Source organism: Diadema antillarum, unplaced genomic scaffold, assembly GCF_040938485.1.
Source record: "Diadema antillarum isolate AM-2024a unplaced genomic scaffold, OU_Dant_1.0 scf00000134, whole genome shotgun sequence".
Lineage (NCBI taxonomy): Eukaryota > Metazoa > Echinodermata > Echinoidea > Diadematoida > Diadematidae > Diadema > Diadema antillarum.
The window spans coordinates 1,951,385-1,965,643 of record NW_027271023.1 but is presented as its reverse complement, the minus strand read 5'-3'; positions in this window follow the sequence as shown (position 1 = coordinate 1,965,643).

Below are 14,259 nucleotides of genomic sequence, written 5' to 3'. Positions count from 1 at the left end.
CAACATTTCGTCGACGAAATGAAATGACTGATTTCATAACGAAATAGCCCATGCGACACTTGGCGCTCCATACAAATTGTCCATAGTTTAAACCATGGTTTAAACCATGGTTTCAATCGCACCATATTCGTGAATTCGGGTCTTTAAGTTTGTTTGGTTTGGTTTGGTTTTATTGTCCCATACTCTACATTTCACAAATTGAAAATAGACATATCAATAATTAAATGTGCAAATTGACACCAACAAATGCGAGAATGAATCCAAGTGAAATATGAGGAATCTACACAAAAGCATTATAGGCCAACTTGTGTGGCGTGGAATTCTAGTCGAAGTTGCTATAAAAAAAAAATGAGTTGCAACAAGGAATTATCAGCTGTCGAACACAATGCTCAACGTCCAGGGCACTGAGAGGGTTAAAGAGGAGATTCTGGGTTCGAACTCTCCTCTTATACGACTAATTCTTATCACATGACAATAATTATTACTAGAGCGAACGTCTATCTAAAACACGATTTTTCTTATGACAGGGCCTTATCGGAGCAGAATGTCTAAAACGTCTAAAACAGACCACAAATACAAACAAAACCACATCAAGACGGACAAGAAATGCTAAGAAAGAATCAAGAGTTCTGAGTTCACCCACTCGAACAGTGTGGCACGTCGCACATTTCTTGCACCAGTTTTAAATCAACGTCGACATAGCACCACGGCTCGTCATCTCCGCTAGGATTCCGGCAGTAGTTCTCGTCCAGTCCTGTGACAAACGTGAATAGTGCAGGTCATTCTTGTTAACATACTTCTCGACGAATATAGATAATAGCCCTTTGTTGACATAATATGTCAACAAAGGGCTATTATCTATATTCGTCAGAAATCAAAACATCATTCTGATTTATATTCATTATATACATAACTGAATCAGAAGAATGACACATCACATGGACGCATTATTGATTCAGAACAATTCAAGGGGGACATGTAGACATTTCAAACGACGATCCTTCCTTCGGTGAAAGCAAACTGGGACGATAAGTTCTATGGGGCGCCAAGTGTCTCATGGTCGCGATTTTGGAACGAGATCCCCGTCTAAACGTAACAAATGGAGCAAGAGAGGGAGAGGGAGAGAGAGAGAGAGAGAGATTAAGGGTTATATTAGTAAGCATAATAGGTCTACCTTGTGGATTTTGGCTTTTCAATACTACTATAAATCTAAGTGTAAGCCCACATCAGGTCATTGCGCATGCGTGCACCTGCCTTAACCTTTTCCCACTGTACTTCTGAAGTTGTGCTCCAGGAAATTATACCGACAAATTACCTGAATTGTTGTATGTTGTCGGGTTATACGGCATGGACGTAGCTTGATCCCAAGGCACACAGTCGCTGCCATCTGCTGCTGTGTTGAACGTTCCGCGGTAGTTGCGACCATTTCCTTCGTAACATCCGGTTGCTACACGCGGAAATGAATGGAGTTGGAAAGAGAAGGAGAGAGGAAAAAGTAAAGTTCAAATAGAATGAATTGGTAGACTGTTTTGAAGAGGTTGTATTGTAGTTCCTTGCTTGATTTAATTTTATTTGTAATTATGTCACAGATGTATGTGTAATGAAAGTTACTGAAATTCTAGAAATATTTGAACATAATGTTTTATTATATTGCTAAAAAAAAGGTTGTAAATGATGCCATACAGAGAATAAATCACATTAATCACACTAAAATCAAATTAAATCAAATTTCCTCCGGTTACAGAGCATATCTGAAGAGATAGTCTGACTCACTTCGTCAAGGAAATATATCATTTGAATATGTCAGATGATTTGGCGCGAATTCACGAACGTGGTGCGATTGAAACCATGGTTTAAACCATGGACAAATTGTATGGAGCGCCAAGAGTCGCATGGCCTATTTCGTTACGAAATCAGTCATTTCGTCAATGAAATGATCATTGCGTCAACGAAATGACAACATTTCGTTGATGTGATGATTATTTCGTTAACGAAATGGCCATTGTGTCGACAACGTGACTGATTTCGTAACGAAATAGGCCATGCGACACTTGGCGCTCCATACAATATGTCCATGGTTGAAACCATGGTTTTAATTGTACCACCTTCGTGAATTCGGGCCATTAAATCTGTAGAAAACTCATGCAGTGAATACAAACGATTGATGATACTGATCAACAATTCCATTGATGCCATCCAACGTTATTCAGTGTATTACTTTTGTGTAAAACAAACATGCCCACGTCTGTTGCATTTTTCGTACGATATAAATCCTTGTATCAAGCTAATGTTACACGTGCAAACTAAACGAAGTGAAATGAATAAGAACTGTCTTCTCATGTAGGGCGAAAAAAAAATAATGGGTGTCGATAAACAGACATTTTGCGTTTGGATGAATGAGGTGGAAACTGCACACTCACTGTTGCATTTCTCTATGCCGCAGGAACTCGACATATACCCGAAAATCATTTCGCTGTAATAACACCAGGGGCCATAGGAAGAGCCGCTAGGGTTTCGACAATAGTTTTCCTCAAGACCTGGCAATATGGAGGGAAAATACAAGGGGAAAATCCCAAATAAGTGGAATGAAGGAGAGTAATGAGAGAGAAAGAGACAGAAGGGGAGAGAGGAGAGGGAGGAGAGAGAGAGAGAGAGAGAGAGAGGAAGGGGAAGGTAGGAAAATATCACTCTATGTCCAAGTTTATAGGAAACACAAAGTTAAACAAACAAGAAGACATAATTATTTCTTTGAAATGGGACCTCCTAATATGCAGGATGTCAATAACTCAGGAACGCTCAATCCAATTTCAACAAGGCGAAATACAAGAAATGACATACATTATAACGGAGTCTAGTTAATGAAGGCCACCGGTTAAAAGAAACGAAACAAACAATTCCAAACGTTGTGCATAATAACAGGCACAAACTTACAACAAAGGGATATATCCTACAAGGTCTAGGACCAAGTGTTACTTATATATATGCATATATATATATATATATATATATATATAGAGAGAGAGAGAGAGAGAGAGAGAGAGAGAGAGAGAGGGGGGGGGGGGTGGGAGGCAGATAGCTAAAAGAAGTGGAAGTGGGAGTAGAGATAAAGCTAACTCGTTTCATTTTGGTATTCCTAAATCCCTACAAAGTCTTTGTGACATCACAATTTGGTTTCTGCATGCAAAGGATTAGATCTATCTGAAATAAACGAGCTGGAGATGTGACATGCAAGTAAACTGTTCATCAACCTTCTTCCGGGAAAGTCTCCGGCCTGTAGTAAGCTCGGTTGTCCAGAGAGGACCAGGGGAGACACTTGTTCCCGCCGGAAGTCTCCGCTGCTTTTCCTCTGTACAGGTAGCCGTCACCCTCATAGCAATCAGTAGGAGCTAAACGAGAGACAATGACAGAGTGCGAGCCTGTCTAATAATCAAACATTAGAAATGACTTCCAGTACTCGAGTGGTTACATTTTACAATGCACTCCCGTCATAACGAACACGGTTATAACGAAATAACGTTGTAACGAAATAAAGATTCTGTTACCAAAGTTATCATCTTCCCTTGCCTTAGATTTTTGATATTGCAGGATAGAACGCTGAAATACGATCGTACAAAAAACATCTTTGGAAACGCCGACACAGTACAGACCACATACAGGTTACGTATTACTGCGCATCATTCTAAAACTGAAACCAAGACGTGTGTGCTGCTTTACACATTAATTTTGCTTTTATCATTGACATCTTCTTTCTCTCTTTCTCTCTCTCCCTCCCTCTCTCTCTCTCTCTCTCACACACACACACACGCACACACAAAGATTGTGTCTATAGAGTGTATAGGTTGTGTGTAACAGTGTACACTCTGTGAAGGTGTTTTTTTTTTAATTGATATTGTAAACCTTTAAAGGGAGAGATAAGTAATTAAATTTGATATGATGTTACCGTTGCACTGAGGAACGTCACACTCCTTCCAGTCAATGTCCTCATCAGCGACATAGCACCATGGTCTGGGACCGTAGGCAGGATTGCGACAATAGTTGCCGTCCAGATCTGAGTAAAACAAAACCACAAAAGAGCAAGAAAAATATGAGTGTGCTTGTAAACATTGCAAAGCAAGTGCGATTCTCTTTTTTTTTGTTTCTTTTTAAGAAATCGAAAACAAAGTTCTTTATACCAGGCTATCAATAGTCCAGTCAAAATATGAAATGATCCCCAACTAATTGCAACAGAAACGATTCCACTTGCATTTGAACTGGAAGGGCAACTAAAATAACATATTAAAAGTTCCCTAAAATTCGAGTGGTGGATCAGTGTCTAATTTGCATAAATTCAAAATGGCCGCCATACAACCTATTTATGCCCATATCTCGGGATATATAACCCACAGAAAGTAAATTCCGGTGTCTAAACCTATGTTTTATAGGTCAAGGAATACAATTTTGTTATCTGTAGCAACTTTCAAGCATCCCTTTATATAGTTTTTGCATATATTTGCATATAATTACATGCAAAATGGCCGCCGAATTGCCTTTGCAAGCCCGTATCTTCGTATACCATTAATGTAGTACACTCAGGAATAAGTCGCTATATATCTGGACATAAAACCCGCAGAAAATAGATTCTGGTGTCTAAACCTATGTTTTTTAGGTCGGGGAATACAATTTTGATATAAGCAGTAAATTTCAAACTTCCCTTTATACATTTTTTGCATTTATTTGCATTCAATTAAATGCAAAATGGCCGCCATAATGCCACTACATCTTATATTTCTATCTGTAAAAGGTACCTAGTGATGGTGTCTGTGGTCTTAATTTTACTGCTGAGAATCACTGATGTAGAATATGTTCCACTCAGGAATAAATACCTATATTTCACAAAAAAAAATGCATATATTTATACATAAATCTATTCAAATACTACCGAGAATATAATTTCAGATATACGAATATGAGCTGCAGAACGTTAATTGTACTGTAATGTATACATCCAAGATTTCAAGGGAAAATTGTTATGATACCATTCACAACCTTGATGATTATCCTTGCACCTAGTGTTTATATTCTTGCATTGATTAAAAGTATTGTATTACATTGTACTCACATTTTCTTGACATAAAGCCTCAGAACAGAAAACAACTGTAAGTAGCATCGAATAGAACATCTTTATTTAACTGTAATCTCAACGTAGCTTCCAAAGTGTGCTCAATAGGTAAACAAATGTTAAAGTCTCAAATTATGTAGTAGGAATCGTTAAAATATTTCATGTATATTCAATGTAGTATTATTTTGTAATTTGCCCTCATGTTTACTGCTTATACTTGTGTCTATGTTGCAATTCATTATTCATTCCTTTTTTTTTTGCCAAAGGGGGGGGGGGGGGGGGGGCATGTCATCAAGTTCATGATTATCAATAAGCTACTCTACAAAAGTTTCATGAGTTTGGACATATCTCATATAGCTTTCAAAGTGTGCGATGATTTGTATCCATGTTTAGTCGATACTTGTGTCTTTTGTTGCAAAACTTTTGGTAAAGGCATGTTTATCTATGTGCAACATATGACTGTGATAATTTGTATGGAAGTGGATTTTGTCATATTTTTGCGCGGTTTCACCAGGTGACCCAGTGACTTACTGAAAATGTAAAACATTGTGATTTACAGCCAGATTAAAAAAAAAGAAAAAAAGGAAATGCCTTAACATTTCTATCACTATTACTCTGGATTCATCAGTCAATTAATACAAACAGCATCCTTCTCATCGGCTTCAAGCTCGTACAACACGTATGAATTCTTATAAGTCTTACTTTTACCATTTTTCGCGTTGTACGTGTATCTCCAGCTTTATTAAAAGAAATGTTTCCTATTGCATTGAGGCTTCGCACTAATAGCATTTTCATCAACACACTGGCTTTTTTTTTTTCGTTAATGCGAGCAGCATGAAGACTGAATTCAATTTGCTGGCAAAAAAGCAGTCTTAAGTCAGATTAAAAACAAAACAAAATACATAACATCATTTTCTGTTCCTGTTCCAAAAGGTCCCTTCCCTCCACTTCAGCAGCAGCTTTTTTTCATGTTAAACAGCGGAAGGGAAATGACATACAGTTGTACAATCATTGGAATTTGGACGATTTGAGGAAGATGTTTAATCAAAAATATGTTCTGATCACTACAGACAAAGCTGCAGCTATTAAGGAACTCCTGCAGGAAGTCTGATGCAATTGCAAAACAGGCTTTTAGCGACTGGCAGTGTATAGTTGCAGGGCAAACAGATTTGACTGCACACAACCCATACCAGTGGCAGATGTGGGCCATTATATATCAGACACTTGTAATGTTGTGTTTCTTAAATATGTGAGGAGTCAGATGATGCTGTTCTAATTGGTGACTAGGAATAAGAAGCATTCTCAAAAGACATCGACACAGTTTACAACAAACGTGAGACTTACCACGCTTCAGTATGAAATGGAGCCGAGATCCTGTTTGCTTTAAAATTAATCAACTGCAATTTCACACTATCCTAGTCCAGAATTTGTGGTAAACGCATAGAACACTGTGAGTGTAAGCGAGTTTTGTGTGCTTGTTTTACACTTTTATCATTGATCTATATTTTCAGTGATCACATTACATACCTTGAGTATCTGTATTATCACAAGGTAGAAAATGAAAATAATGTACTGGAAACGAAAGAAAGTTTTCTTGAAATTAAGTGACTTTGATTCATGAGATTTTAAACTTATCTTAGCCAAAGGTTCAAGACAGCAAAAAAAAAAAGGTTCAAGCTAATATTGCAAATAGTCATCATTTATCTTCTGCCGTCCGGTCGTCAGTCATGCATACATTTTCAAAAATCATTTTCAGATTCTCTTTAAAAACCCCATGTAATGACAGATTTTCAACAAACTAGGCGAGTAGCATCCCAAGGATGATAGACTTTCAAGGTGTTCAAATAGACACCATGTCCAAAAGGTCCCAGAACCCCGAAATTAAGGAATCTATCATTAAAAAAAAAAAAAAAAAATCTCCCCTCACACACACACACACACAAAGTAGAACCAGGTGTAACAGAGGTAGGTATAATGTACAAGGTTGAATATCTTGGAGACTGCATATAGTTTTAAGTTTACTTTCGCAATTTTATCTTCTTTTCGAAATATTACACATTATATATATATATATATATATATATATATATATATATATATATGTATATACATGTATATACATATCATATATATATATATATATATATATATATATATATACTGTATATATATGATACTTGTAGTCTGCGTGTTGGTACCAGTACAGAAAAGATGACGAAGTAGAGTGGTAATGCATTTCAGTCCAACAGTGCTCTTTAGCCAGACCAAATTTTCGACGATCTTTCTTCACAATTGTCATTGTCGACCCTGAGGAAGAGGAATGTATCCGTCGAAAATTTGATCTGAATAAATAGCACTCTTGGACTAAAATGCATTACCACCCTACTTCGTGTTATATATACATATTATATATATATATATATATATATATATATGTGACCCTGCACCTCAAAACAAACAAAAAGTCGCCAGACATGAATTTTTAGTTAAGACCATATTCTGAAAGAGCAGACTCTAAGCTTTAAAATGATGTATAACTCAAATCAAATGGACTCTCCTAACCTATCTAAATATTGGAAAGAAAGCACAAACTCAGGAAAAATGTGAACTGAGAAAAGAGGCTCTGAAGTACAGTGTCTATTCAAGCGCTTAATCTTTACCAAACCGTGCTGGCTGTGCGATGAATGGAACAAAAAACAGGAAGTAAACCACCAGAGTAACCACAATGAAGGGATTATCAGATTAAACTGAAATTAATCATGCCTCATTAACACATTCTGTCCATAATTAATGCCAACTTTCAAAGCAGTAACACTATCCTTTCAAAAGTTATTAGAGTTGGAAGTGAAGAGTGTGGACAAGGTTTTTCTGAAACGAAAAAGGGATTCTAAAGACACACCTACTCACAATATTCTACCAAAAATGTTCGAGATAAACTGCTAAAAAACACACTTTCCTGCCCGTTTTATGATACCAAATTTTAGCATAATGTAAAAGAAGACCTGCCCTTTCAGAAAATATGAAAAACTCAAGTTCGGCTAGGTTGACCCATTTCACTTATTTTCAGTCCTCACGCAAAATCAGTGTGTGCGACTTTATGTTCGTTTTGAGGTGCACGGTCACATATATATATATATATATATATATATATATATAATATATTACGTGTGGGCACTATGTCCCCCTCTGAATTTAGAGTTGCTTCTTTTATAAAACTAGAAGAGCATTGAATAAATACATCAGTGAGTGTATAAGCATACTTTCAATATACTCATACTTGGGGCTAGAGCCAAATAGAAACCAATTTTCACACGTTCATCTTCACAAAAGGTGTGTTCGATTTGTTACCAAACTTGGCTAGTAGAATATTGGTAAAATGGGTACCATCTACCCCCCCCCCCCCCCCCTAGACCACAGGATGCCCAAAGGCACCTAAAATCTGATCTAGGTGCGGCAGCCTTGAGGCTGGGACCAAATTATTGGGGACCAATTTTGATTTTTGATCCTCTTTTTTGAAAACGCATGGTCAACAAACTAGTATTGTAGGTGCATTTATCGCTAGTGTCATGTATATCATGAACATCATGCCTCCCTGGGCCCTGGAAGTCCCTAAAGGCTTCCAGATATGGCCCTAGGGGTTCCCAAAGTCTTCAAATTTCCTCTCTCCCAAGTAATAGTTTGTAAGAATGCATGGAAGGTGAACTTGAGATACTCGGGTGAGGGATGGACCCCTGGGTCCTTTATTCAGAAAGTGAGTGAGTGACATGGTACCCTGATATGACAAGAACATTCTGTAAACAAAATGTCCAAACTCATGAAACTTTTGTAGAGTAGCTTATGGATATAAGCTACTCTTAATTTGAATAGATTTATGTATAAATACATTATGCAAATGTTTAGTGAAATATAGGTAATTATTCCTGATTGGAACGTATTCTATATCAGTGATTCTCAGCAGTAAAATTAAGACCACAGACACCGTCACAGGGTACCTTTTACAGATAGAGATATAAGCCTGTAGAGGCATGATGGCGGCCATTTTGCATTTAAATAAATGCAAATATATGCAAAGAAATGTATAAAGGGAAGCTTGAAAGTTATTGTTTATATCATAATTCTATTCCCTGACCTAAAAAAAAAAAAGGTTTAGACACCAGAATCTATTTTCTGCGGGTTTAATGTCCAGATATAGGGTCTTATTCCTGAGTGTATATCAATGATATACGAAGATACGGCTATCACAGGCAATATGGCGGCCATTTTGCATGTAATTATATGCAAACATATGCAAAAACTATCAAAAGGGTGCTTGAAAGTTGCTACAGATAACATAATTGTATTGCTTGACCTAAAAAACATAGGATTAGACACCGGAATTTACTTTCTGTGGGTTACATATCCCGAGATATAGGCACAAATAGGTTGTATGGCGGCCATTTTGAATTTATGCAAATTAGACACTGATCCACTACTCGAATTTTTGGGAACTTTTAATATGTTATTTTAATAGCTCTTCCGGTTCAGATGCAAGTGGAATCGTTTCTGTTGCAATTAGTTGTGGGTTAACCCCCTTTTTGTCGTATTTTGACTGGACTACAAGTACCACGTTTTGATTTAAGCAAACTCAAAGCTCTCTATACATTACATTCTTCTTTCTTTTCTTTTTTTTTCGGGGGGGGGGGGGGGTAAAACTATAATACATGTATTATGTGTAATGATTACCCCTGTCTGTTAACGCATATCAAATCAACACAGCAAAAAGTGTGTATGTCTACTATCATGAATATGCAACATGCAAATTCGTGTAATACCTTATTATGAATGAACCACATGGTATAACTTCTAGAGAGAGATATCGCAGACATGGCACTCGAGGAATAAGGTCAGAGGCATCTTTCCTAGAGGGTTACGATTGATCTTACGCTCGATTCATTACGCGTAACTCGTTGAATCGAGCGTCGGTTTAATATCGATTGTAAGTCATGTTTCATAAAGAGACTTACATTTGATTTCAAGAAAAAATCAAGCGTAATTTTCAGTAGATTTAGCGTTACTTGCGATCAGTCGCAGAGTTGTTTATGAAACGCAATTAGCGACTGATTGCAACTTAAAGGGGATGGCTAATAAGTGATCAGTGGGAATGCTGGGGACCATTGTTCCAATCCTTGTGGGATTCATTTAAGAGTGCATTATACAACTATTGTTGTGTGAAAATTATTTGCTTCAAAATGGTCTCATATTCAAGTATTGCGCAGATCAATGTTTCCAGGTTAGCATGCCTGTACAGTGGTGGGGCGATCGTTAACGGGCCCGTTAACGTAAGTCTGTTCCATAAAGATTCTTACGCTTGATTTAGAGCACAAAATCAATAGCAGATAGATCGATTCATTTTTTTTTTTATCCCATCAATCGCAATATCAATCTTGCGATCAATCCTTGTGAAACAGGTCCCTGGTATAAGTGAATTACTGTCTTGAATAATTCTTACGAGCGTCCGGGTAGTCAGTAGGATTGTAACGGCGGTTGGCGTCCTTCCAGTTCAGGCAGGCATCACCGTCAACGGTCACCTGTGCGTTGCCGAGATACGTCGAGTAGGGCTCGTAACAACTGACATCGGCTAGAAAGCAGGGAGTGGATGACCACAAGGAGGAGTTAAGTTTTTGTCAATAGTTACTTCGAGAAAAAAAGCAACATAATGACATACTACTAACCTCACAACTGCCATAACGCGATGCTTATAGAGCTTTATTTCAAAGAAAAATATACGCGTAATGGTAAGGTCCTTTTTCTTCACTTCACTTGTATCGCATTTTTTGACAGATTATCAAGATTGAATAAAAAAAAAAGTAAAATTTAATTTCCAGTGCTTTTCGTATCTCTTTGGTAAGTTATTGTTTTTTTTCCGGTTTTTGTTTTGATGTTGTCTAACATCATGTAATGAATTGATTTTAGAAATGAAGGACTCGTCAAGATGTTCCGCATCATTTTTTTTTTTTTTTGTGTGTGTGTGGATGCGCTTTTGACTTTTAACATAAGAAAACAGAAAAAAAAAGAAGTATTGTCATTGAAAATTATGCCTATGAAATGTTCGTTTACTTACGTGGATTTGTTGGAGGAACCGGCGTTGTTGTTGCTGCAGCAAGAGAAGAAAAAAAAGTTAAGGTGTTTGTGACAGTGATACAAGTATATCATGTGTGTATACATTACATTCATCTCGCAGGAGCAATGATTATAATGGCAGGCCTACTTGTCCTGCCACTACACCACTAACTACTTCTACTGCTGCTACTTCCACTTCTACTATAGTAGTATAGTTGTAGTAGTAGTGGTGGTGGTAATAATAGAAGTAGTAGTAGTAGTAGTCATGGTAGTAGTAGTAGTTGTAGTAATAGATAGTAGTAGCAGCAGTAGCAGCGACAGTAGTAGTGATAGGGTAGAAGGAGAATCAGCAGCTACAGTCGTGGTACCGAAAGAGTAAAACTTTATTTGAAGGCTTCCGTGGTCAGTGGTGGTAGAACGTTGGGTGGTAGAAGGCTTCGAGGTGCACCACGTATTCTTTCTGGAGTTTGTGAGTGGCCCTGAAAAGGGCATACCCAATCCCAACGTTTCGGCAAGCATGTTCTCGCGGTTCTCAAGGGAATGAACGGCGAGAACATGCTTGCCGGAACGTCGGGATTGGGTAGGCCCTTTTCAGGGCCACTCACATACTCCAGAAAAAATACGTGGTGTACCTTGAAGCCTTCTACCATCCAGTAAAACTTTAGTTATAAAGATAAGCCAATAGAAATATCACGTATCGTAAAAATTGTACAAAACCGCTCCTGTTGAGACCGCTTTTATTTCTTTTTCAATCCAGTTATTCAACCAATATTGTCACAAGACCTTGAGATCATTTTCAACATCAATAATTCTGACCTTGCTCAGTGTGGCTATATGCTTCATAAACCCTATTTTGTAATTGCAGAATTTAAATGAGACGAACATACATTATCAACACAAACTCGTTGAATATTAACAAAGAGTGATCGATAAATGGCAGGTATAAATGTCTACTGCCCGTTGACTTGAGCAGCATAATTATCGTACCAGCCGCTTTCTTGCAGATGAATGAATACTGCGCGTCGCAGCTGATGTCATTCCAAACTCCAGAGGGCGTGACGTAAGGTCCCCTGACGTGTACGCATTCCTCGGTGCCTCCTCTATCATTGGGCTCATTCAGGTCCCAATTCCTGTAATCAAACTGAATACATGTGGTTTTCGTCAATGTTTCGACATGATATTCTTTGTGAATACTCGAAAGTGAAGAAACAGTGTGCTGTTGTTCAGAGGACCAATATAGACGTGTGGTAATAGGTTAGAATAGTTTAAAAGGAGATCATGCTTTGACATTCTAATAACTGAGACATTTAACCTGTCAATAGCGTCTTTTCATCACTTGTTCTTAGTTCCCCCCCCCCCAAAAAAAAAAAAAATAAAAAAAAATAAGTAAATAAAATAAAATAAAAATAAAAATAAAAAAATGGAGTGTTGTTGTTGTGGTGTTTTTTTTTTTCCACTACTATCACACGTAATTTTCGGGGGAATGGTAAACCACACACAAAAAAAATGACAACAACAAATTAACATTGCCCTGCATCGACGTAAATAAGCACTGAGTTGATCAGTGTTTTAGGATTAGTCCCAACACATGATGTCGGGCGATAGCTCGGTGGTCTAGTGGAGATGACGCCTGTCCGGAGATCAGGAGGTCGTATGTTCGAATCCTGCTCAAGTATGACATTGCAAGCTCATGATTTTTTATCATGGCTTCTACTAAAACACTGATCAATTCATTGCTTATTTACGTCGAAGCAGGGCAATTTGTCAATCAGTCGCAATGAAAATATCTCAAAGAATTCCATGAATTTGAACAAATTAACAATACCTTATGTTATTATCTTTTAAGTTATGGCCTTTGCACTTCGGACAGCATCACATTGCAGGGATTATGATGGTGAGAGCAGCATGCACATTATGACAGTTATGCATAAACTTTGTAAAACGGTCAAAATCATATATCTTATTCTATCATGTAGGGCCTACTCACCGGAGTGCCGTCAGTCCATGTGTAGACACCTTCAGTATCACGATCTCCTAGGCCGATGTAGTAGTCTCTCTCGCTCAGTCGTACTGACATAGAGAGAGAGAGAGAAATAATGTGACGCAGAACGGTTCTCTCGGACTTAAAGGACATGTTAATGAAGGTTAGATCAGAGTAAGTTGTTCACCTGTTTATTGGATGATTTATGAGAAAAAAAAAAAACGATTGTGTTTGTCAGTGCCAGCACGCTTCATTCATGATATCTGTATTAAAGAGTTCGATTTCATCGAAAGGCACGAAACATAAGGTTTCAAAATTATGGATGCCCTAGTTCCGTCAGATTGAGTTCAAACACTTCATAGAAAATTTCCGCTATAAAAAAAAAAAATGATTTGCTATTTCAGATTCAACCGGTCTATTCTCGTGGCGGTATTGTTCATCATCGTCTTTGAAAGAGGAAAAATGACGACTACATTTTAAAACTGTATATACAAAAACAACACAAAAAACAAACAAATGAAAGCAAACCGATATTGATTATTATCCCTGTAAAACTGTAACATTTTCACCATGGCTACTTACATTCAATAAAGGACATTTCTCCGCCACTGTGTATGCTGGCCAAATGTCCACCGTAGTTGACGCAGATTTGCTCGGCTTCGTCAAACGTTATTCCGGTATTGTTGATGTAGTAACAGTTGCTCTCGTAGTGATACCAGTGTTCAGGGCAGTAACCAGTGGCTGAGCAGGCATGAAGAGGGGATGATTGGCGGAAAGAGAAAAAACAAACAAACAAATGATAAGTTGTTGTTGTTGTTGTTGTTTTTATTGTTATTTTTGTCTGATCAGAGGCACACCATGGATACGAAATATGAACGAACAAACAGCGCACCATATCACTCTAAAAAATCGGGTCAGTGCTGACCCGGAAAAGGTCCGTTGGGGTCACACCCCGTTCCGGGTGAAAAAAAAAAAAAAAAAAAAAACACTTGGAATTTGGTCATGAAGACCCGGAATGGGGTCATCCTGACCCAATTCATGACTCTGAATGGGGTCGTATCTGACCCCATTCCTTGTCATT